At 41.2% G+C, this 24,349-nt stretch overlaps 1 non-coding gene across 1 annotated transcript; it reads right to left on the bottom strand.

Annotated features, from left to right (window-relative positions):
• Positions 1 to 5,340: 5,340 nt before the first annotated feature.
• On the bottom strand, positions 5,341 to 5,413 carry Trnav-cac (transfer RNA valine (anticodon CAC)). The gene has a single exon. It is a non-coding gene; the product is annotated as a tRNA-Val (tRNA).
• Positions 5,414 to 24,349: the final 18,936 nt, after the last annotated feature.

Raw genomic sequence — 24,349 nt, 5'->3', positions numbered from 1 at the left:
TTAAGTGATTCCACAAATCAAAGTGTTACTAACACATTTTTTTTCTGAAAGTCTGATGACACTTTGCCAGTCTTATAGATCCTACACACCAACTTAAATAATCGTTTGTTGCCACTACACCCAAGGATTTAATGTGTTCCGATGGAATGTCACATGTCCCTTCTGCCTTATTTCATCTCTAGTCTTCTAGAGCTCAATAGAATTCTGACTCTAATACTGGATCGCGTATGTCAGCCCTATCGACCTCAATTTATTATTTTAAAATGGCATAAGAGAAATTCTCGCCGTCGTGGAGGCCATGGTTTCCATCTATTCGCTCTCTCTTCTCCGTTCAAGAGTGGAATTCCCATTGCAATTTGACTTAAATACTTGTAAACACTACTAAATCTATAAGCGTTACTCCGTTCTAGGCTCTTTATCAATACAGTTATTATCGATACCGTCCATGGATTACTACTATCTTCTGCAATCCTGTCATGGAGGTATTGATTAATAAATTCCTCCATCACGGACGGGTTGTAGATGATTTGGAATTTGATATTGTTTTTTGGCATACCTCGGAATGGTCGAGGAGAGTAAAAGAGTTCCACGTTTTCATCTAATAATCTTTTCATCTTCTCCTCATCACGTCCTTTAAATAGTTATACCTTTTCTCAAAGTGCGACTAAGGTGACAGACTGCCCCAGCTTCGAATATTCTTTCCTAAAGTCATTAGTTATCCCTCTTCCTAAACTTCGAATTTATGTACCTGTGCATCTCGTGATAGCTCCACTTCTAGTGAAACGAAATTGTCCATGCTGACGAGTAATTTGCAGCTACCGTCAGCGTCTTGTACATCAAACTATGGCGAGTAAAACACTATTCCCCCTCCAATTCTTCGTTTTCCACTTCAACATCGGTGCGTCGCTTGTGCCCGTGCCGCTGCAGTAACTGTTTTGGAAAGAATAGTTGAGGACCGTTTTACAAAACTCAACAAATGTAGTTTAGAAAAATTTACAGGGGAGGTATTTTTAGTTGTAGCTGCTCAATATCGTTGTCCAAAAAACTTTTAAAAATGATACTGATAATCCATGGATATAGGGGTGATCAAGGAGTAATTGAAGTTCATCAGTAATCTCCTTTATTGAGAAATTTTTTTTACAAAACTCAACATACCCACGTTTTCATATGTGATTGTTCCTTCAACGACACGAGTACCTACTACAATGTAGCCAGTTAATTCCTAAACTGGAGAGCTATTTTTACCTAGAAATTGATGATATATAACATTCATGCACGAATTTTTCATTTGAGGAAGCCGTTTTAGAGGTATAGCCATTGGAACATATGCGTAACTCACTTTTCCGCTAAACTGGTAAAACCGCGATTTTTGACGATCAGTTGTGGGTAAACAAGTAACCGATTTTAGCTGTCAAGTAGGTTATTCTACGAGAAATTTTATGCTCTTTCATTCTGTTTTGGAAAGGAAGTATCGTTTTGGAATAATAGCCAGAAAACTGAAGAAAAGTCCACAAATTTCGTGGTTTTTCTGCCCGCAAAACTTTAGCACGAAACAGAAATCGTCGGAAACTCATTTAACTTTTCTATAAGATGCCCAATGTCGATTAACATTATTTCCAGCTGTTGCATATACATTGGCCAGCAAAAGTCTAATTTGGCTACACTAATCGTAGTTAGAAATTATCCTGTTCAACTTTTGTTTTATTAACATACAGGCTACCTGTGCAATGAATAAGATCATTGAACCCCAAACATCCTGCTGTGGACGTTTTTTCCTTTGTTGTTACAGTCTGTACTCAGATCTTCATTTAAGGGTGCAATTGTGAAGTTCTAACTCTTTTTGACGTTGACGAATCCTGCTTTTTATTGCACTTTTCACATCCTGAATTGATTCAAAATATTCTAAATCTTCTAATATCTTAATAATGTTAGTCCAACAAGAGTGTACTACGACAGCTGCTAATATTTTAGTAAAACAGTGTCCGCACATGAAAGAGAACAAACAGGATAGTACGCATTTTTGTCCAACAAACACATGGCAGGCAGTTCGTTTATGTTGCGTGTGCCACTAACTGACGATACACATGCTAGTGTGGAGGCTATTAAATTTATCTTTCAAAATTTTATGTTCTATGATTCAACCATGTGGTGTAGAACAAGGATTAGATGAATTTTGTGGAATCTGGAACGTTGGAACGTCAAGTTTTGTGAAAATTTTATACATACAAGCTAGTTTTACAACGGGAAATATTCAGTTTTGCCGTTTTCTTTTCTTTTTGTCGTTGTGTTAGTCTCGTATTAAAGAATCAGAAACCGTTAAAATCGTATTTTCAAAAAAGTGGTGTTTGTTGAGTTTTGTTAAGATAGTCCTCAATTCGTAATGCAATTAATTCGTGATGCTATGCAGCTGTCCTCGTGTTGCCGTATTTACACAACTGGCGCAAATGGATAGTTCCGTTTCGTTCCTAATTAAGAGTATTACTCATATGCTTTCATGTACCCTGTAATGCGCGACTCCCAAATCAAACCACTGAAATTATTTTTTGTGCTATCAGTCTACGAAAATATCGTCACCAATGTGGAATGCACGGCTATATGGAATTTTACGTTCTAAGTTTCCCTTGTGGTATTCGAAACGGATCAATTTCTGCAAGTAGTATATTCTTTTCATCTGAAAGGGACAAAAATTATAACCGGAGAACCAAGTGAATTTTATCGCATGATAGTAAATTTTTCTTTCTCGAGGTTTACTGTTTGGTCAGCGAAATAACTGACAGTGAGAGAAGTAACAGGGATACATAACAACATAATGCAGACTGCTAACTGCAGCGTAAGCATTTATGAAAAATAAGGGTAGATTGGCCTTTAATTTATATGTTAAGATGTCTTTTCTGGAAGTATGTGTCTGGAGTGTAGTCTTCAATGGGATTGAAACGTTGACAATAAACAGTACAAATAAAAAGAGAACAGGAGCTTCTGAAAAGTGGTGCTACCGAAGTTGTAAAATAAACGCTTCTATCAGGTAACTAATGAAAAAATACGGGAAGAACATTGATGAGACAACTCCACTAATGGAAGCCATAGCTTAATAAAACATATTCTGAAAGTGCTTAATTTGCTAAGGGAGACAACTGTGAGAAATGATGAGGAGAGCAAGACTTGAATACAGTAAGCAATTTCATGTCGTCACCTTTTTTTCTTTTAGTGTTCAAGCGTCAGGTTGGTTTGCAGTACAGCACCATTCCTCCCTTGTCTGCCTTCCTCTTCATTTCCACGTATGTGTTACGCCCAACGTCATTCATGATCTGTGGCATGTGTGATATCCTTGATTGCCCCCTCCGATTCCTTCCCTCATAAGCTCTTTCTGCCATTGTTCCAATGATGTTGTGTCGTAGGATGTGCCCTTCAAGTTTTCCTCTTCTTGTTTGGATGAGCCTCCACAGAGATCTGGTTTCCTGTACTCTTCTAAGCACCTCTTCATTTGTTACTTTGTCTCTCCAGCTGATCTTCATCATCCTTCTACAGCACCACATCTCCAGGGCCTCTAGCCATCTTCTCTCTTCTCTTCCAATTGTCCAAGTTTCACATCCGTATAAGGCCACACTATACGAAACCTTTCATGATACATTTCCTTATTTTCAGACTGATGTTGTTGCTGGTTAGTAAGTTCCTTCTCCGATGAAATGCAATTTTGGCCTTTTGTATTGTGGTCGCAATTCCGTTCCGGATTTTACAATCTCTTGTGATTTTGATTCCCAGGTAAGTAAATTCCTCTATCACTTCCAGCTCCTCTCTTCCAACTCTCATTCTCAGTGGTTCATATTCTGATCCTGTACTGCACACCATCACGTTAGTCTTTTTCTTGTTTATTCTCATTCCATACTGATTGCATATAATTTTTTCCATTGATCTGTGGAGTTCCTCTAGATGTTCTTTTGTCTCTGTGTTTATAGCAATATCATCTGCATAACGTAGCATGTCTATTTACTGCCCGTTAATTTTGATCCCCACCTCAGTAGTTTCTCGAACTTGGTCTATGGCTTCCTGGATGTAAGCATTGAATATAAGAGGACAGAGAGCATATCCTTGCCTTACCTCTTTTCTAATATTTGCTTCTTGTTCATGGTGACAGTTCCTAATCGCTGCCACCTCATGCTTACAGAATCTTAGTATCACACGGATGTCTTTGTACTTTATTCCACTATTCCTCAGCACTCTGAACATCTCTTGCCAGATAACGTTACTAAATGCCTTTTCCATATAAGTTGGTTTATTTTCCTGTAGTTGCTTTTCGATCATGAGTCTCAGTGCCAGAATCGCCTCTCTTATTCCCGATCCGTTTCACCCAGCACCGAATTAATGCTGTGTGACCACGACTGGCACTAAATGAGGATTTGATAATTTTCGTAACAAGAAACTTCTTCTCATCACGATCCATTAGTGTCGAAACCGGTTATATGCAACAAATAAACTAAAAGCGATCAAGGCTTTAGTCAAGTTTTTTCCACATAGACTGCTTGTTCCTAGTAGGCAACGCCAAATTTCATTACAGGAAACGCAGTAAAGTAGTAAATAATTGTGGAATTTTGTAATAGTGAATGCCTTGTTATATGTGCTTTAGCCTTTAGAGAGGCATGCGACCAGGAAGCCCCCACTGGCCGTCCCTGAAATGGGAAGACGGCAGCGCATCGCTCAGGCTGGCGAGTGTATTACGTAGGCGGGAGGCCCGTCCTTCCCGTCGTTAATTTGTGTGAGTGTTGCAATAAATCGTGGCCCGCTCGGCCACGCATAAATCAATGTTTCTGAGGCGTTCGCGTGCGACCAACTTCCGCGCGCCGGCTCCGCCGCGTCCTCCGGTTGCCGTTCGAGGAGCCTCTCTGATGGAATTAGTTTGCACTGTCCTCGCTGAACTTGCACCTTCAACGAAAATGTTCAAGTACCAGAGTGCAACACCAAGGTAGTTTATCGCATCATTTCTGAATAAAATGTATTTACTGATAAACGTGCATAGTGAGCTATGAAATTCCAAATACACAAGGAAATTTTAGGTTCACGTTACTAAGTTACCGAGTTAAGAAATGACTCGATGCTGCGTTCTACGTCTTCCCCTATTTTGCTATCATATCCTTAGACAACAGCCTCAGTCCTGTGATTTGATTGATAATCGCTACACCACGGAAACTGCTTGTGTGCACCTTACTTCACAGACAACTTGCAGTGATGTTGCCAACGTAACTGAAAAATTCAATAAATGCGGAACTTGCATAACAAAGGTACATGCAGCAGATCCACACATGACGTGTCTCACTGGAGTACAACGCGACATAGGCAGTAAAATACTGTTCCCGCCCGGGATCGAATCGGGGACCTTCTGCGTGTGAAGCAGACGTGATTACCACCACACTACGGAAACGACGGACCCGAGCAGTCCATCCTTGTTCACTCGAACATGCCTCAGCCTTTCTCCCGTCCGCGAATGCACACACGACAGTGCCTTTGACAGCCTGGAAGCCAGCACAGCCGAGGGCTCAAGAAGTCTTCAGGGTGCTCGGAGGGTGTCCGCAGTAGCACCCCTAACGAGATAGCGGCGTTTCGCGCAGTCGTTATTGCAAGTCATATCACCAAAAGCAATCACTTTCATGGCAGCAAGCAGTGCGAGCCCTCTCTACTACTGCTACTGATACATACAAACAAAATGATTTTTAAAGTGCGATTTAGTGCCCATTCGAAAGAGCGGTCCCCGTATCAGCCTGTTGTGATGCTTGTGTTACGATCTGTACCAACAAGGACAGTAAAACAACGAATAACCAGCACTCCAGTAGCGACGCACGATCAAGGTCAATGCTGACTGTAACCGCCATACAGCTGTTCACTCGGCCGGCTGTTGTGGTCGTGTGGTTCTAGGTGCTTCAGTCTGGAACCGCGTGACCGCTACGGTCGCAGTTTTAAGTTCCAGGGGACTGATGACCTCAGACGTGAAGTCCGATAGTGCTCAGAGCCATTTGAACCACTTTGAACATCGCCCATAAATAGCCCTTTTCAACGTATCCCAGGCATGTTCGATAGGGTTCTTCTCTGAAGGACATGCTGGCCACTCTAGTCGAGCGATTTTGTTATCCTGATGGAAGTATTTCACAATATTTGGACCATGGGGGCGCGAATTGTCGTCCATGAAGACGAATGTCTCACCAATATGCTGTCGATATGGTTTCACAATCGCTTGGAGGTTGGCATTCACGTACCGTACAGGTGTTACGGCACCTTCCATGACCACCAGCGGCGTACATCGGCCCCACATAATGCCACCCCAAAACAGCAGGGAACCGCCACGTTGCTGCACTCGCTGGATATTGTGTCTAAGGCGTTCAGCCTGACCGGGTTGCCTCCAAACAAGTCTCCGACAATGGTCTGGTTGAAAGCATATGCGACACTCATCGGTGAAGAGAACGTGATGTCAATTCTGAGCGGTGCTTTGGGCATGCTGTTGGACCCATCTGTACCACGCCGCATGGTGTCGTGGTTGCAAACATGGACCTCGCCATTGGACGTCAAGAGTGAAGTTGCGGATCATGCAGCCTATTGTGCACAGTCTGAGGCGTAATGCGAAGTCCTGTGGCTGCACGAAAAGCGTTATTCGACATGGTGGCGTTGCTGTCAGGGAGCCATAATCCGTAGGTAGCGGTCATCCATTGCAGTAGTAGCTCTTCGGTGGCCTGAGCTAGGCGTGTCATCAACAGTTACTGTCTCTCTGTATCTCCTCCGAACAACATATCTTGTGTTAACTCCGAGATGCCTAGACACTTCCCTTGTTGAGAGCCCTTCCTGAAACAAAGTAACAATGATGACACGATCGAACCGCGGTATTGACCGTCTATGTACAGTTGAACTACAGACAACAGGAGCCGTGCACCTCTTCCCTGGTGGAATGACTGGAACTGATCATCTGTCGGACCCCCTCCATCTAGTAGGCGCTGCTCATGCACGGTTGTTTGCCGGTCTCTGTGGCCGAGCGGTTCTAGGCGCTTCAGTCCGGAACCGCGCTGCTGCTACGGTCGCAGGTTCAAATCCTGCCTCGGGCATGGATGTGTGAGAAGTCGTTTGACTTAAGTAGTTCTAAGTGTAGGGGACTGATTAACTCAGATATTAAGTCCCATAGTTCTCAGAGCCATTTGAACCATGCATGGTTGTTTACATCTTTGGACGGTTTTAGTGACATCTCTGAACAGTCAAATGGACTGTGTCTGTGATACAGTATCCACAGTCAAGATCTATCTTCAGGAGTTCTGGGAACTGGGATGATGCAAAACGTTTTCTGATGTGTGTACAATGGGCGCCGTATGAATGGCATGAGCAGAATCTGTTTGGACTGACACCAGCTACACGTTGCAAAAATGAAATACGAACATCTGCCGAAACACCAGAGAAAATGCACGTGACGACTCTTAGGAGAAACACAGGTTAAACTCGTCATTAGGCAATTGGCTACTTAGAAAAACGAAACCACAAATACCAATATCTGCCTGCTAACACCTACGGTGAAAAACAGCAATTGCTGTTAGGTAAATACAAACCGCTGAAAATAAAGACAAACCAAGTGTAAAAATACGGGTACTGTACAACTCGTAACAACCATACCGCTTTATCGGTAAAAAGAGTGAGACACGACGTATTTTTTGTTACGTTACAACCATATCCTGAATTTAGAGGTGTATCGTTTTATGGTTTCATTTTGACACGAGAGGATTCTATGAGCGGAAAGAATTCTATGACACGGTGTGAAAAATGGAGTAAGTTATTGGCATGCCTCGTAAAGTATTTAATAGTAGGTACACTGTACTCAGAATGAACGTAAAACATAAAAATGGGATACGTAATTTAAATCGCTCAACCGAGGAAAGGCCATTGGACCTGACGGGTACTCACTCCATTGTTCTTAGAGTGTTCGAAAGGACGTGCCCCTCTTCTAACTGCCGTGTATCGTAGGTCTCTGGGGTCACTAAGCGTTCCTAACGATTGGAAAAAATGCACATGTCATTCCTGTTTTCAGGAACGAACACCTAAAAGACGTAAAACACTTTATGCCAATATATCCGACGTCGATTAGTGGCAGAATTTTCGAGGACATTTTAAGCTCGCGTATTATGACATTTCTGGAGACGGTAAATTTACTCTGCAGGAATCATCTGTAACATAAAGGACAGAGGAAATAGAAAAGATACAAATAGGAGCAACACGTTTCGTTGTAAGTTCATTTTCAAAGGGCGAAAGCGTAATGGAGATGCTTAACTATCCCTGGTGGCAGGTGCTGCAAGAGAGGGGTTGAGCTTCATGGTAAGGCCTACTGTTAAATTTCCGTGAGTGAACGTCCTTAGAAGAGTCAACCAACATAACACTTTGTGCTATGTTGGCTGTGCCTCGTGAAAATTAGAGACATTTGAGAAAACACAAATGCTCGCCAGCAATCGTTCTTTCAGTGAACGTTTTGCGAGTGGTACAGGAAAAGCGTAAATTGACAGTTATACGCCATAAGTTGGTTCGTGGAATGTAGATTAAGGAATAGGCGTAGGAGAAAAACAATTAGTAAAGAGTTAAGTTGTAATACACAATGCGTACAATGTAGAGATTTGTATAGAGTAAATGGGACAAACAAAATCATGTTGAAGGTAGTTGAAACACTGCTGGTTATTGCACAAGTTTGAACTGTTACGTATTTCCAATCACAAGGCAGCCTACAAAGTAACCATTGTTGCACGGATTGTTGCACAGTTCTCTGTTTGTGTGCTAACACAGGTTCACAACCTCTGATCTGGAGGAGAGTTGTTTGCCAGAGGTCTCGACCTAATTGGCGAGCGTAGTGCGAGCTATTTTGTCTGCCACAAGATTTCAGTCGTGACGATGCAGTGAGTAATTAATTAGCCGCCAGGCGGCAGGCTGCTAGCCTGCGCCTGACAATCGATCCCGAGGCTCGCCCCCCCCCCTGCCCCCTTCCCACGCTGGGCCTAAAGTCGCGCGCAGCCTGAACACCGGCTAATTACCTCGCGCGACAGCTGCCAAGGCGAGCGGACCCGCTCCGAGCCAGCAGCTGCCATACGTCCCCCTGGGCGACGGCATCCACGCATCCAACTCGGGCTCCACGTCTTAGTGATAGAGGCCAACTTCAGGAATAGTAGCGTGCATTTTTCACAGGTCCGTCCCAAGGTCCGTCCCAAGATGTGAATTCCAAGTGGAATGTTGTTGTTGTAGTTGTGGTCATCAGTCCTGAGACTGGTTTGAGGCAGCTCTCCATGCTACTCTATCCTGTGCAAGTTTCTTCATCTCTCAGTACTTACTGCAGCCTACATCCTTCTGAATCTGCTTGGTGTATTCATCTCTTGGTCTCCATCTACGATTTTTACCCTCCACGCTGCCCTCCAATACTAAATTGGTGAGCCCTTGATGCCTCAGAACATGTCCTACCAACCAATCCCTTCTTCTAGTCACGTTCTGCCACAAACTTCTCTTCTCTCCAATTCTATTCAATACCTCCTCATTAGTTATGTGATCTACCCATCTAATCTTCAGCATTCTTCTATAGCACCACATTTCGAAAGCTTCTATTCTCTCCTTGTCTAAACTATATGTCGTCGATGTTTCGCTTCCATAAATGGCTACACTCCATAAAATACTTTCAGAAACGACTTAATGACAAATCTGTACTCGATGTTAACAAATTTTTCTTCTAAAGAAACGCTTTCCTTCCCATTGCCAGTCTACATTTTAATATCCTCTCTACTTCGACCACCATCAATTATTTTGCTCCCCAAATAGTAAAACTCCTTTACTTCGTTAAGGGTCTCATTTCCTAATATAATTCCCTCATCACCTGACTTAATTCGACTACATTCCATTATCCTTGTTTTCCTTTTGTTGATGTTCATCTTATATCCTCCTTTCAAGACACTGTCCATTCCGTTCAACTGCTCTTCCAAGTCCTTTGCTGTCTCTGACAGAATTACAACGTCATCTGCGAACCTCAAAGTTTTTATTTCTTCTCCATGGATTTTAATACCTACTCCGAATTTTTCTTTCGTTTCCTTTACTGCTTCCTCAATATACAGATTGAATAACATCAGGGAGAGACTACAACCCTGTCTCACTCCTTTCCCAACCACTGCTTCCCTTTGATGTCCCTCGACTCTTATAACTGCCATTTGGTTTCTGTATAAATTGTAAATAGCTTTTCGCTCCCTGTGTTTTACCCCTGCCACCTTCAGAATTTGAAAGAGAGTATTCCATTCGACATCGTCAAAAGCTTTCCCTAAGTCTACAAATTTTAGAAACATAGGTTTGCCTTTCCTTAATCTTTCTTCTAAGATAAGTCGTAGTGTCAGTATTGCCTCACATGTTCCGATATGTCTACGGAATCCAAACCGAACCTCCCCAAGGTTGGTTTCTACTAGTTGTTCCATTTGTCTGTAAAGAATTGGCGTTAGTATTTTGCAGCCGTGACTTATTAAATTGATAGTTCGGTAATTTTCACATCTGTCAACACCTGCTATCTTTGGGATTGGAATTATTATATTCTACTTGAAGTCTGAGGTTATTTCGCCTGTCTCATACATCCCCCTCAGCAGATGTTAGAGTTTTGTCAGGACTGGCTCTCCCAAGGCCGTCAGTAGTTCTGATGGAATGGTGTCTACTCCCGGGGCTTTTCATTATTTAAGGAAAAATAAGATACACTAAATTAGTGTAGTTGAATACAGACGATCCAATAAAACAAAATATATGTTAATATTTGTTTTTATGTATATTTATAGCTCACACGACATGTATACCACATTCACGTATGTATCAATGTTAAATATAAATCGAGGCGCCAAAACTAATGGGACAGTGAATAAGGTTTCCCACGTGATTATGGCAGTACCACCAGGAAGACAGTTGTAACTATATTCACGGGACATTCCATTTCGGAAATCATTAGAGAATTCAGTATACCGAGATACACAGCGTAAAGAGTGTGCCGAGGATACCAAATTTCAGGCATTGCCTCTCACCACAGACATCGCAGTGGCGACGGCCTTCACTTAACAGCCGAGAGCAATCACGTTTGCTTAGAGTTGTCAGTGCTAACACACAAGCAACATTACGTAAAATAACCACAGCAATCAATGTCCACGTTAGGAAAGTTCGACGAAACTTGGCGCTAAAGGAGAATGGCAGCAGACGACCTACACGAGTGCCTTTGGTAACAGCACGATATCGCCTGTAGCGCCTCTTCTGGGCTCGTGACCATAACCACTGTACCCTAGACGACTGGAATACCTTGACCTGGTCAAACGAGTCCCGATTTCAGTTGGTAAGAGCTGTCTGTAGGGTTCGAGTTTGGCGCAGACCCCACGGAGCCATGGACCCGCGTTGACAATAAGACACTGTGCAAGCTGGTGGTAGCTTCATAATGTTGCGGATGGTATGGGTCCTCTCGTCCAACTGAACCGATCGTTCACTGGAGAAGCTTATATTCGGCTACTTGGAGACTATTTGCAGCTATACGTGGGTATTATGTTCCCATGAAAATGTGCTACGTCACAGGGCCACAGTTCTTTGCGACTGGTTTGAAGAAAATTCGGGACAGTTCGAGCGAATGGTTCGGCCCTCCAGATCGTCTGACATATTGTCAACAACGCACTGTACAAAGCTGGTGGTAGCTCCACAATGTTGCGGGTTGTGTTTTTTTTTCAGGGACTGGTAGGGTCCTCTCGTCTAACTGAACCGATCGTTGACTGGAAAAGGTTATGTTCGGCTACTTGGAGACTATTTGCAGCTATTCATGGGTATTATGTTCCCATAAAAATGCGCTACGTCACAGGGCCACAGTTGTTTGCGACTGGTTTGAAGAAAATTCTGGACAGTTCGAGCGAATGGTTCGGCCCTGCAGATCGCCCGACATGAATCCCATCGAAAATTTACGGCACGTAATCAAGAGATCGGTTGGTGCGCAAAATCCTGTACCTGCAACACTTTATCAATTATCAACAGCTGTGGAGACAATATGACTCAGTATTTCTGCAGGGGACTTCCAACAGCTTCCATGCCACGACGATTTGCTGTACTACGCCGGGCAAAAGCAGGTATGGCACTAAGTTAGGAAGTATACCATGACTTATGTCAACTCAGTGTATGTATCAGTGTTAAACATATATAAAGGCAGTGTTGTATCTTGGTACACGTGTCACATTTTCACCTTTAGCCATTCCTGTAATAGAAGCTTGATACGTTAGCGTATTCCAACGTGAAAAGATAGCATTCACTTTACGAGTATTTTTCTGATATTAAAAAATTACTCTGGAAAAGAAAAGTTCCTCCAAATATGAAAAACTGTTACAACTTGGTACAAATATTCTATTCGGCTTTAGAACTGTTGCAATCGAGAAAATTTTTGTCAGTATTGTGTTTAGTAGTCTACTACACACGAATATTCAGTCATTGAAATCAAATTAAGAAGTGGCTCTGAGCACTATGGGACTGAACATCTATGGTGATCAGTCCCCTTGAACTTAGAACTTCTTAAACATAACTAACCTAAGGACATCACACAACACCCAGTCATCACGAGGCAGAGAAAATCCCTGACACAGCCGGGAATCGAACCAGGGAACTTGGCGCGGGAAGCGAGAACGTTACCTCACGACCACGAGCTGCGGACAAATTAATAAGTAGTATTATCGAAACATAGATAAGAGTTAAAAACAATTTTAAATAGAGACTATTGGCAACTAACACAAATTTTCATTTCCGAGGGAGGGAAAATTGTTGAGAAATTAAAGCAACACCGTTCATTTACAAATATCAAGCGTTGCATGGTGAAAAGCCACCACTTAACTAGTTTTAAAAATTATGCAGAATTTAACATACCATAAAACTCTGTAACTGAAGAATTCATGATATCAAAAATAGCTTTGATATGTTATATGGCACTAAAATATATAGAACTCGCAATATTTACGACCGCTGCACAAACACGATCACTTGTCTCTCAACAATAAAAACAGTAAAAAATACCGAAAACGGAAATTGCTTGTCCTGGTCTCTAGCGTGCAGTCCTTCGTGTGACTCTAAAACGGATCATCATCATCATCATTTAAGACTGATTATGCCTTTTAGTGTTCAGTCTGGAGCATAGCCCCCCTTACAAAATTCCTCCATGATCCCCTACTCAGTGCTAACATTGGCGCCTCTTCTGATATTAAACCTATAACTTCAAAATCATTCTTAACAGAATCCAGGTACCTTCTCCTTGGTCTGCCCCGACTCCTCCTACCCTCTACTGTTGAACCAATGAGTCTCTTGGGTAACCTTGCTTCTCCTATGCGTGTAACATGACCCCACCATCTAAGCCTGTTCGCTGCTACATCTATAGAGTTCATTCCCAGTTTTTTTTTATTTCCTCATTGTGGACACCCTCCTACCATTGTTCCCATCTACTAGTACGTGCAATCATCCTAGCTACTTTCATACCCGCAATCTCAACCTTGTTGATAAGGTAACCTGAATCCACCCAGCTTTCGCTCCCGTACAACAAAGTTGGTCGAAAGATTGAACGGTGCACAGATAACTTAGTCTTGGCACTGACTTCCTTCTGCAGAAGAGAGTAGATCGTAGCTGAGCGCTCATTGTATTTGCTTTGCTACACCTCGCTTCCAGTTCTTTCACTATGTTGTCATCCTGTGAGAATATGCATCCTAAGTACTTAAAGCTGTCCACCTGTTCTAACTTTGGTCCTCCTATTTGGCACTCAATCCGTTTATATCTCTTTCCCACTGTCATTACTTTCGCTTTGGAGATGCTAATCTTCATACCATAGTCCTTACATTTCTGATATAGCTCTGAAATATTACTCTGCAAACTTTCAATCGAATCTGCCATCACAACTAAGTCATCTGCATATGCGAGACTGCTCATTTTGTGTTCACATATCTTAATCTCTCCCAGCCAGTTAATTGTTTTCAACATTTGATCCATAAATAATATGAACAACAGTGGAGACTGGTTGCATCCTTGTCTTACCCCTGAAACTACCCTGAATCATGAACTCAATTTACCGTCAACTCTAACTGCTGCCTGACTATCTATGTAAAGATCTTTAATTGCTTGCTAAAGTTTGCCTCATATTCCATAATCTCGAAGAACAGACAATAACTTCCTTCTAGGAACCTGGTCATACGCCTTTTCTAGATTTATAAAGCGTAGATACAATTCCCTATTCCACTCGTAACATTTCTCCATTATTTGCCGTAAGCTAAAGATCTGGTCCTGACAACCTCTAAGAGGCTTAAACCCACACTAATTTTCATCCAGTTTGTCCTCAACTAATACTCGCACTTTCCTTTCAACAATACCTGAGAAGATTTTACCTACAACGCCGATTAAAGAGATACCTCTGTAGTTGTTACAATCTTTTCTGTTTCCATGTTTAAAGTTTGGTGTGATTACAGCTATAGTCCAGTCTGATGGAACCTGTCGCGACTCCCAGGCCATTTCAGTTATCCTGTGTAGCCATTTAAGACCTGAAATTCCACTGTATTTGATGAGTTCCGACTTAATTTCATCCACCCCAGCTGCTTTATTGCACTGCAATCTATTGACCATTTTCTCCACTTCCTCAAATGTGATCCTATTTCCATCATCATTCCTATCCCATTGTACATCGAAATGTGAAACAATACTGATCGTATTTTCACCTACATTGAGCAACTCTTTAAAATATTCCCTCCATCTGCCCAAGGCATCCACAGGATTCACCAGCAGTTTTCCTGACCTGTCCAAAATACTTATCATTTCCTTCTTACCTCCCTTTCGAAGACTGCTAATTACACTCCAGATTGGTTTTCCAGCAGCTTGACTCATAATCGCCAACCTGTTTCCAAAGTCTTCCCAAGATTTCTTCTTAGGTGGTGCAATTATCTGTTTGGCTTTGTTTCTTTCTTCAACATAACTCTCTCCTTCTACCTGAGTTCTAGTATCTAGACATTTTTGATACGCCTTCTTTTTCCTTTTACAGGCTGCCTTGACTGTGTCATTCCACCAAACTGTTTGCTTCATCCTACTTTTACACACCACTGTTCCAAGACATTCTTTAGCCACTTCTAGTACTGTGTCCCTGTACCTTGTACATTCCTTTTCCAATGACTGTAATTGGCTACATTCAACTAACTGGTACCTTTCTGAGACCGCTGTTATGTACTTGTGCCTGATTTCCTTATCCTGAAGTTTCTCCACTCTTATCCTCCTACATATGGACCTGACCTGCTGCACTTTCGGCCTCACAATTGCAATTTCACTGCAGATTAAATAATGATGAGTGTCATCAAAGGATCCCCTGAATACACGTGTGTCCCTCACAGCCTTCCTGAATTCCTGATCTGTTATTACATAGTCAATGACAGATCTGGTTCCCCTGCTTTCCGAAGTATACTGGTGAATGTTCTTATGTTTAAAAAAGGAGTTTATGATTACTACGCCCATACTGGCACAGAAATCCAAGAGTTGTTTCCCGTTCCTGTTGGCCTCCATATCCTCTCCAAATTTACCCATAACCTTTTCATACCCTTCTGCTCGATTTCCAGTCCTGATCACTAGAATCAAATTCCAACAGGCAAACATTGTATATTGCTAGGTACTCCATCCTTCAGGTAGAACACATATTGCATCGAAATGACCTTGATTCAAAATCTTGGTGTACATTTTGTATTTATTTATGTAATTAATTGTTTGCGAAACTCTCCTTGTTAAAATTGTTCCTGCAGTTACTATTTTTATTATTAATTTTAATTATTGAACCTCATGGAAAGAATAAATCAAAAGTATATTATAGCGTTCTTGGCGAAAATTATTGGTCGGTGTAATGTCGATAATGTTCATGTAGTGAGTGTTATTAGGAACCTCAGTTCGTTTCGATGTGATTAGCTCAGAAAAATGTTGATAAAATGTAGAAAGATGAAAGAAATAGCTGTGTCATTTCGATTACGAATTTATATGGATTTATTTACCTAACCCTGGATTCCTTTTTGGAAACATGAACATCATGACGCTACAAAAACATGTGTCAATAATAAGAACGAGTAGTAATGGGCAAAGAACAGAAAATATGTAAGAGATATTAGTAATAATTTGAATTTATATTCATGAAAATTACAACAATCTATTCCTTTTTATTTCTTCTTAAAGTACGATAAATATGAACACATTGCAAATCACACGTTCCTTTTTTTACATGTTGACCGTTGTGTTTGGTCGCTGCGGACGTCACAATAACATCTGTTCAAGTTCGTTTGTTGATCCTTCCACTCAGTTTTTTTTAATTTTTATTTTTTTAAATTTTTTTGTTTAATTACAGAGGCCAATCGGCTCCCTGACCGAACACACTGAGCTACCGTGCCGGCAACAGTAGGACTTACTGAGCTGTGCTAAGCATTATGAATTCAGTTATTTCCGTGCAGCGAAGATATGAGGTAGGTCAGATATTCCAGTGATATATGTACGGCACAAAATATTACGGAGAAAAATGGTGGTAAAATAGGTTCCATGAACTTTAAAGAATTTCTTAAAGAAGATTACTAATACTACGTTACCACCTGCTCCCTAATGCAGGTACTAATTTTGTTTTGGAGTGCGAAAGCTGTTTCCATACTAACTACTCATTGAACCATACTTGTTGTTCACTTTATTTGCAGTCAGTTTCGAATCCTTAAATGGCTTCATGTGGAGCTGGAAGCTGAGGCTGTACCGAAGCTGTGGACTAATGAAATACTGTGCCAAAACTTTATGGGGGACACAGAGTCAATGACTTTTGTTACTGGTGCAGCTGTCCCTTCTATGTGTTGGCTTATAGCGAAATCGACCGATGTAGCTCTACATTTGAAATTGCTCGCAAACCGTGCAGTCGCTACCAACCCACTAGACTGAGTTCCGCTGCAAGGTGCAGGATCTCAGCTTTCATGTCATGCTCCTCGGAGACATGGCCTAAGCGGAGTATCCCTTCCACTTATATAACTCTTGAGGATTACTTTTTTTTTTCTCTCTGAGACATAACAGATGCAACCTATGAAGGGCTTTGTGGCAGCATACGAGATGTGTGAGAAAAATAATGTCATTGATTTTTTATCTAACAATTTTTTTTGTAACAACTATTTGGTCCCCCTCAAAATAGTCGAGGAGATTTCTCAGTGTGCCACTCCCCTCTTTACCGCTTTGTATCAGGATACTACTCAAAACTCCAGAGCCTGTGATCACATTACTTGAACTTTTCCGTGGTCATCGGCAGTCCTCTCAAGTAGATCAACGCACACGTTTCTTTGATTGTCTTTCTGCTCTGTTGTGAGCTTTTTTGGCGCAATTTTGTCACTAACCTTTTGCATGTGCAAATCTTCGGGCAAAATTTGATATACTGTGTAAGTGTTTAACAGGTCACCAATTATCGTTATTGTTTAAACGTCGGTCTGATCTTACAAGAGCACGCACACGTTCAAAGTTTTCGTTCGGTTTTGAAGTTGAATTTCTCCTGGGGCGAGGGTCCATCTTCAACGTGTTCTCGGCTTTCTAAAACTGAATTGTGCCAACGAAAAACTTGTGATCTTGGTAAAGCGTGGTCCCGATGGCCTTTTTAAACTTTTCAAAGGTCACACTCGTGGATTCCCCAAGTTTAACACAAAACTTGATTACATAACGTTGCTCTAAATTCTGCTGTTCCATTTTTTGTAACATACTAAAAAAAACATAGCTTCAATAATGGCGCTCCCAAACATCACGTGATGTCTGTCTGTATGAAGCCGAAACTCGGACTGAGTATCTGGAAAGGATGAAAACACAAGTCTACACAAGTAGAACAACACTGCTGTACCAGATAGTTCGCAGTGTTGTTAGTACACGTTCATTTATCGTATCTGTGCAACATATAGTCCATTCCAAGCTAGAAAGCTCTCTAGCGTTGAATCTGCACTCTTAAGCCTTGAATCTTTGTACAGGCACCTCTTATAGTAGGAGGTATGAACATATATTTTTTAAACAAATATCTTTCCCTATCAAAATTCACGCGCTACTCAAAGCCAAAACTGCTTCTAGTTGGGCTTAAAAATCATACAGCAGACGCACATACGTTTATCGATATAATCGCAACCAAATATCGAAATAGACTAGTTCACATTGACCACATATCTGCACCTCGCCTGCCTGCTCATGCAGTAATATTCATGATCTTCTTTGTAATGCCCAAAGAACGAACCGCAAGGGGCGAATTTTTAGAGATTTTAAGCTCCTGAATGTCTCTAATCTTATGCCTGGGGTATTTCTTGGCAGACAACGGGAGAAAATAACTTCAACATAAATAATGGGGTATCTAATGTCACTAAGAGGCTCAATAAGTTACACGATAAACACGCTAGTCTAAAGACAGTAAGGTTAATGTGAAAACCCGCAACATAGTGTACAGATCACCTAAAACACCATATCAGTATCAGAGATGGGGCACGCAGGACATCCAAACGGCTTCCGAACTTTGATAATCATCTCTTCTATGGGCAACTACCCAACCGATGTAGTCAGTCTGCGAGAAATGAAAAACTGAGGTACGCTCACTTGCTAACTGAGGGCCTTCATACACACACCATGATGTGGAAAAGTATACGAGATCTAGGAAGACGCGAACCCAAATGTGCTGCTGCACCTTTAGTTCCTATTCAGGATCTAAATGCGTATTTCGCGAGTCGACATCTGTACATGACGAACACCGATGGGCTCAAACCGAGCCCCTTAAAGTATCAGTGAGAGGTATAATGGATTTTTTTTTCCTGCATTCGTTAAGCCATAACATGGTCTGGAAGCCAACTGCGTGAATTCGTTCTGCAGTTGAAGGACACAGTAAAAGTGATCAGTTTTCTCGTCGATCCACTATTGCCCAAAATAACGTACATTTTTAACAGTTCTCTGACTTCTAGCATTTTCCCAACCGCCTCGAAGCACATTCATGAAAAAGGAATTTATCGAACAACCTTCCAACTACAGGTATACTTGCATTCTACCATAATTACCCATAGCTTTAGAATATGTAGTTCACGAACAGCGCCGGCCATAGTGGCCGAGCGATTCTAGGTGCTAGAGTCTTGAGCCGCGCGACCGCTACGGTCTCAGGTTCGAATCCTGCCTCGGGCATGGATGAATCTGATGTACTTAGGTTAGTTATGTTTAAGTAGTTTTAAGTTCTAGGGGACTGATGACCTCAGAAGTTAAGTCCCATAGTGCTCAGAGCCATTTTTCACGAACAGCTTACTAATTGATAAACGTCAATACTAGTCAGGTTTCCGGCAAAATTGCAACATAACGACAGCTCTTATAAAAGTAAATGATCAACTGAAACAGGCAACGGACAAACAAAACACAAACATTATTTTCTTTCGGAATTTCAACAAAGCTTTCGACGCTGTCGACTTCGACATTCTCCTTGCTAAACTCACAAGTCAAAATTTTTCTTCAAATGCTGTACAATCATTCCATTCATGTCGTACTTCCTGCCAACGGTGAGTAGTGATTACAGCAAAAATGTCTCAGTGGAGGGATGTAATAAAAATGATCTCATAAGGTTGAGTGTTAGGCCCATATTATTTCTCTTCATACGTTGACGATGTATCAGATATTCCACCCCACTGAAAATATGACTTATGAGGGGTTGCTCAAAAGAAAGCGAACTTATTTTCTAAACTTATTTATTCACATTTTGAGCACAAATCTCGAATTCCCTTCAAAGTAGTCTCCACCTGCATTGATACTTGCACTAATCTTTTATTCCATTCACAAAAATTGTGTAAATTCATCTTTTGTCATGTTTGACAGCGCCTACCTCGTTTCTTTCCGCGCCTTAGCAACATCAGCAAAACACTTTCCTTTCATAACGCCCTTCATTCCAGGAAACAAAGAAGTCAGTTGGAGCAAGATCGGGTGAGTATGGGGGAAGACGGGTGAGGAGCAGGGATCATATAATTTTTAGTGAAGAACTGGCGTACAGACAGATCTCTGTGAGTGGGAGTATTGTCATGATGGGAAAACTAGTTACCCGGCTGCCACAGATTGGGTCACTTCCGCAGCACACTATTTCACAGTCTTTTCAAAACTTCCAAGCAGAAAGCCTGGTTAACTGCCTGACCCTGCAGAGTGTCTGAGTGGGCGACTCCTCTCGCATCGGAAAAAGAAATCAGCATTGTATTAATGTTTGATTTCACCTGATGAGCTCCCTTGGGGTGAGGTGAAATTGAAGTCTCCCATAGACGTGATTGTTGCTTGCAATCAGGACGTAAGCATAGCACGAAGTTTCGTCACCTGTCATAATTTTTGAAGAAACATGTTTTGGGTCATTTCCAGACTCTTCTTTAAAAGCACAGCATGCTTCCAAGCGACACTATTGTCATTCAACTGTCGTGCCACGGGTTTGACTGCCATCCTATTCGTTCCCAAATCTGTCACAATTCGCTGCACTGAAATCAGAGTCGTTCCTGACAGCTCCACATTTTCTTCAATGGTTCGTCGTCAATGTTCGTTGATGATTGTACAAATTTTTCCATCATTTTCGTGTGGTCAGGATATGGAAGGACGACCATAACGAGGCTTGTTATCAACTGACGTTCCAGTATCTTTGGAACTGGAAAACCACTTAACACTTGAGTTTTTCCCAGAGCATCGTTCTTATAGGCCATTTTTAACAGTTCAGCGATTTAGGTTCCACTTTTTCCGAACAAAAAGCTTAATTTGACAGCCAAACTCCATTCTCCAAAACCAGCCATTGTATTAACGGAAATCAGGCAAAACGAAAATAGTCGTGACCTCCTTCAGCAACGGCAATCAGCGTACAGTCTCTGGAATGTTCGCTTTTGCGCACCTATCTGAGAAACGCGGTACTACAAAAGTACCGCCGACCAATAAATTAGTTCTTTTGATTTTGGGTAGTTCCTCGTATACGATGATCACCTTCATTTTATTTAAGTACATAGCCAAGATACATGTGGACAGCATTCAGCATGTAAATGCTGATTTACTTGGGTCATCAGAACGGGCAGAGAACATTGGTTTGAAACTGAACCCCTCTAAGACACAAACGGTGTTAGTCGCTCACAAATGACCTATTACCCCTCGGTTCAAAGAATAATTTCCACCCTTAATCCTAAAGGGCACAGAGATAATTCTGAACCATCACTTAGACTGGTCCGAACACACAGCTGCAGTCTGAGATACTGTCAGCGTAACGGCATTCGCAAGATAAATAGAAAAAAGGGCGCCCTTTAGATCTTGAACAGTAGCTCATAGACTCACTAATACTCCTCATACTTAATTATGGTGATGTTACCCTCAAGGGCTTTTCTACGAAAGCTCAAGCCAAATGGAACCGGCGGTGAAAACATCTGCACGATACAGTTGTGATACGCTCTATTTCGAACATGTCTGTCCTGCATGCTTACAATTATCATGACTACATGCCGATAAGCGTAGGTGCTACCATACTCTGTGTTTCCTCTATCGCCTTCTCAATTATTGCTCTCCCTCTTACTAATTTTCAACTGTTGCACTACTGTCTGGACAGCTCTGCAGAAACAGTCGTTCTCAACAAAGTGAAATTCTTTCTATGCCACTACATGATACTGTCATTTTCTCTAAATAATTTTCTGTATCAGGATCCCGACATCGGTACAATATTCCTCAAAATATCAGAGAAATTAACTTCCTTCCAAACGTCAAAAGACAGCAGTTGGTTCACCAGCTATCATAATAGTCGTTTTTCCCATATACTAGTTTGCTGCTCAGTCTCGCCATTTCTCCTTGTTATCATCATCACCTTTGTCATCATCATCAATAATGTTGTATTATTGTTGTTGTGAATGTTTTGTAAAATCCCTGGTATGTATATATCAGGCTAAATAAGCAATAACTAAATAACATTTTTCTAGTGTCCATTTCAAAATAGAACTTGTGCTCCATAACAGAATACTTCACAGCTGCAGTGTCCTGTATCTAGTGTCATGGAAGTTAGACTTTCTCTTTTTTAAATTCATTTATTTACTTTTGCTTGTGTGCAGTGCAATCATAACTGTGTCTTATTAAATTAATTTTGTTGTACTGTATGTTGCGAGCTAGCACTAGAAACAAACGAGCATAAAAAATATAACTATATACGACTGAAATAAGTTTGAGCCATCAGCCAACAGTAATTTTTTCTCGGGCGCTGTGTGCGTGCTGGCTGTGTTGTCATTTGGTAGGTACATGCACAGACCTGTCATGTTTGGCTTGTTACACGGAGAGGAGAGGGGACACCCCAGCAGTGGCGAATTTTCTGTCATCGCCTGGCATTACAGTCACTGTGAAGAATATGTACTATTGGTGACAACTGGGATAGTCCAAGACACTCAGTAGCTCACCCGATTACGAGGAAAACTTCTCATACATTATGACGCTAGGTAAACCATTCTGCTTGGATTTCTTAAAAGATGAAGTAAAGGTCATCAATTTTGATGACCAATTAACGTTAAGAATTATCGCAGTAAAAGGAACAACATAGTGAACAATTAAGCAATACTATATTACCTTGGAGCTGAGAGAAAGTCTAGTTTTCACCTCTGACGACTAGGGGAGGCAAATCACATACGTCTACCATATTCAGACTGTTCAGAGAATTTGAGATGAAGAGATTGAAAAATCAGCCAACCTGTCACAAATAAAGGTTTAGTAACCCTTGACCATGGTTTCTATATTTGTAAAAATATCTTTTTCAGACGTAATGGCCTTATTACGTCACATAGTAGCACAACAGAGTAGATGAGGCGAAGCTTCTCTTGTCATAAACGAAACTGATGAAACAAGAATTATTGCAAGCCGTGGATTTAGATAGCGCCAGATTACGTATATCCTACTTCAGAATTATTACTCATCAGTAAATGCCCACAGGTAGACGCTCTGGTCCACATAAAATCGTAATACCTGAGGACATTTACTACTGAGTAGTCATTCTGAAGTACGATATATGTAATCTGCCTCTACGCAACGAGGAATTGCTGCCGGCTGCTCGGACATCTCCCCTGAAGTGCCATTATGTATGCAGCAGTCGTTGCATACGAGACTGGAGCGTGTATTGCTGCTGCCGGTGGTATTCACTTGTGTTGTTCTTTAGTATGTGCTACCGCAGGCATTGTACAAGCGTTGGTGTGGGAACTTTCCAATATAGGACATCTCGTAAACGACATGCACTAGAATCTTTCAGCCAGCGCCACTGACATTCCAAGTACCCGTGCTATGAGTCTGTTAATGTTAACAGGCACTGTCCAACTTAAAAAGTGTATGTTTCTAAAAAAACAGTTTCTAAGTATTATTACAATCTGTTCAATGGCTAATACTACGAGTCTCAGACTATCAATCCATTCTGTGAAAACTGCATATCAATAGCACTTTCCATTAACGCAAAACCTGCGATGTAAGTTTTGGGCGATTCAACCTGTATATATAGCTCTATTACACAGACACCTTGAATGTCGTTGGGACAGTTGATTATGCAGTTCGACGACGCTGTTCAACAAATCGTAACTCGCTTTGTTTTGTTCACTGTTTTCACTGATTGTCATTACTACTGTTCTTTTGCGTTTATAACACAAGACTTGCATATTAGGGACGGTATAGCCACCATTGTTGTGCCCCTCTCATCTCTTTCTTTCTCCTCTCCATCATAGCTTCGAATTTATCATTCTATTTCTCTTCCTCTAACCTATCTAACTTTTCTATATCTCTTTCATCCCATTCTATCGTCTTATGTCTCTGCTTGATGAGAATAACTCACAAGCTGCAAGAATATAACGAGAAAAATCCCAACTAGAAATAGGACTGACATTCATATAAGAAAAATATGTTTACTTTCATATACATAGTCATTGCTATTATTATTATTATTATTGATTGTTATAATTAATTTTGATTGTTATCATTGTACTACTTTTATAATCTCTATTTTTTTCTTGAACATTAATACTTTATAACATGTTATATGTCCTTAATGTTCTGTAGAAACTGAAATTTGTTGAATCTGAGTATGCCTGGTTAGGTATAAGAAAGGGCCTGAAGGCCCTAATCTAGCCAGGTAAAATAAATGCATTAATAAAATAAATAAATAAGTAGAGTCTTTTGTCTAATTGTGTGTCAGGGTCAGTCAGAACATGTTACATTAGATATACGAACACAAATATACCGAACAGATTCGTTTCGTGGATATAAGTAAAAGAACTTTACATCTAAGGTAACTGAATAGCTTTTAAGAGTTCATGAATCTCGTTACGTCTGTATTTGTTAC

The sequence above is a fragment of the Schistocerca gregaria genome, chromosome 5, assembly GCF_023897955.1.
Source record: "Schistocerca gregaria isolate iqSchGreg1 chromosome 5, iqSchGreg1.2, whole genome shotgun sequence".
In the NCBI taxonomy this organism is placed as follows: Eukaryota; Metazoa; Arthropoda; class Insecta; order Orthoptera; family Acrididae; genus Schistocerca; species Schistocerca gregaria.
This window is presented reverse-complemented; position numbering and strand designations above follow the sequence as displayed.